The sequence below is a fragment of the Octopus sinensis genome, linkage group LG2, assembly GCF_006345805.1.
Source record: "Octopus sinensis linkage group LG2, ASM634580v1, whole genome shotgun sequence".
Taxonomy (NCBI): domain Eukaryota; kingdom Metazoa; phylum Mollusca; class Cephalopoda; order Octopoda; family Octopodidae; genus Octopus; species Octopus sinensis.
Genome location: NC_042998.1, coordinates 142904580 through 142907293, shown reverse-complemented (window position 1 = coordinate 142907293; position 2714 = coordinate 142904580). Strand labels below are relative to the sequence as shown.

The window sequence follows — 2714 nt, the reverse complement described above, 5'->3', positions numbered from 1 at the left end:
AAAATCGACATTATTAAATTACCAACCCCCATTTCCTTCATTTTTAACTTTTTTCAGAATTTTTTTCCCAAAATATGCGGGAAAATACGGAGATTATGATTCTGAAAAAAATTTCCCAAAACTTTTGCAAAATTATTTTTTGAGAATTTTTTTCTCTAAATATGCGGAAAAATACGGGCATTATGATTCGGACAAAAATTTCAAAACATTTCTGTGCTTACGGTTACGATTTTAGGGTTAGGATTAGGGTTTTAAAGTTAGGGTTAGGGTTTTAGGGTTAGGGTTTTAGAGTTAGGGTTAGGCTTAGGCTTAGAGTTTTAGGGTTTTAGGGTTAGTGTTGGGGAAAAGAAGTCAAAATTGAAGAGATTGTGGGGAAGTGAGGGGGATTTCACAATGCCGATTTTTGGCAATTTTCCGAAACCTCCGTATGCGAAAACGGGGATTTTTGGCAAAAAAAAATTTTTTAATAAACAAATTTGGGAGAAAATTGGGCGGGGACGGGCGGAAGTCTTTCCGAAACATGTAACTGTTCTTTATTTGTAATACTTTTTCCTTTATTTAAATTAGTTTTCTGTGCTTTTGTTGTAATCTATTCTTTTGTATAAGGATTATTATATACCATCCTCAGTCTGCTACACCTTATCGGATTTACACAGACGTAAGGGCTTTAATACTCCTCCCTAAGTTTGTTGCTTGTCACTTTTGCATGTATCGATTAAATAGATAAATAAATAAGCAGAAGGTTAGTATCTGAATGCAATATTTGTTGTAAATAAGCGGAGGCCTCCACAATGATGGAAAAGCGATTTAGTGAAACGATTTGGACGAAAATGGAAAAGAAGGGTGCAGTCAAGAAAGAATTGGAAGCACATTGTTACTAGCGGTGCATAAGTGACGTATATGTGAAGATCATCAGGATATTGTTGGGCGTAACATTTGTAGCAAATTCGAGGATTTGAATTGTGAGTTGCCCAAGTCTAGAGAGTTCGAATGCATAGCATGAAATTTTTGTAGTAAGGTATATAGTAAACTTTGACAGTTGCTCATTTTGCGCTGTTATTATATTTTGCAATCTTTATTTGTTGTTAGAAAACTGTCACATCTATTTCTTTATTCTAACTCGTTTTGCGCTTTATAAAGTATTTATAAATCGTTTTTTGCTATTTTGGTTTAGAGATGGATAAGTCGGAAATTCGTACAGTTTTGAAACAAGAGTTTTTTCTTGGAAATACAGCATCACAGACAGCTCGGAATATTAATGGAGTATTTCATTCTAATGTCATTACACAGCAGACAATATCAAATTGGTTTGCAAAATTTCTTTCTGGTAACTTTGACCTCACAAATGAGCAACGCAGTCAACCAGAAACAAAGGAGGATATTGACGAACTGAAAGCTACCGTCGAGTCAAATCCATCTCAAAGTGTCCGTAAATAATCGTTGTTGTTTGGTGTTGGCAAGCAAACAATATTGACTCACCTAGTTCAAATCGGTAAAGTGAAAAAGTTGGATAAGTGGGTTCCACATGAACTCAAAATCAGAAACAGCAACATTTGGAAGCCTGCATTACGCTACTTTCTCGTCACAAAAATGAATCATTTTTTAATCAAATTGTAACATGTGATGAGAAATGGATTCAATACAACAACCGTAAACGTTCAGCACAATGGTTAGACAAAGACGAGCCACCAAAACAGAGTCCAAAAAGCAAAATTCATCAAAAGAAGCTGATGGTGTGTGTTTGGTGGTCTGGCGCGGGTGCGATCCATTTATGATTTCATATATGGCTCATCAATCACGGCCGAAGTATACTGCAGCCAACTGGACCAAATGATGCAGAAACTTACAAAAAAAGAGCCTAGATTAGTCAACAGAGCCACTCCTATTTTATTGCAAGACAACGCCAGACCACACATCACAAAAATGACATTGGCGAAACTACAGGGGTTGGAGTTGGAAGTTCTCCATCATCCACTATACTCACCTGATCTTGCCCCCACTGACTACCTCTTCTTCCAGAATTTGGATAACTTTTTGATAGGAAAAGATGTAATTCCGACGATTCTGTAAAACAAGCGTTCCAAGATTTTATTGACTCCAGATTGCCAGGCTTTTACAGTTCCGGGCTGGACAAGCTGCCGCTGAAATGGCAAAAGTGTATTGACAATATGGGTGCATACTTTGATAAATAAAACTATTCCATGTATTTATAAAATATTACCAAACTTTTTCTTTTCTTTTCAACACATTTCATACTTGACGACATATATATATATATATCAAGAACAATCTTACTTAGAAATGGATGCGTGCGTTCCGTCATATAATAAATTAATAAATAAAACATATGCATATATACATACATATATGTACGTACCTACCTCTACATGTATATATACACGCATATATGGGTACAGGACACAAAAAAAAAACGTCGAACACAATGAGAAACGAAAACATAAACACAAAACCAAGGAACTGGACATTTTTCTTAAACAACAAAAAAATAGAGTACAGGACAAATAACACAAAGAAAATTCCCCTTCTTCAGTCGCCATGATTTCATCTACTCTGCGTTTCGAAGGCGAAGGCGATACGCATCTTCGATAGAAACTTTCCTTCCCGCGAAAAGCAAAACTGTCTCTCCGTCTCTCTCATTCTTCATTCTTTCTGGTTTCCTCACAACCATTCCCTTTTTTCTCTCCCTTTCTCTT

At 36.0% G+C, this 2714-nt stretch overlaps 1 pseudogene; it reads left to right on the top strand.

Moving 5' to 3' along the window:
• Positions 1-1176: 1176 nt before the first annotated feature.
• LOC118762331 lies at positions 1177-2180 on the top strand (annotated as a pseudogene).
• Positions 2181-2714: the final 534 nt, after the last annotated feature.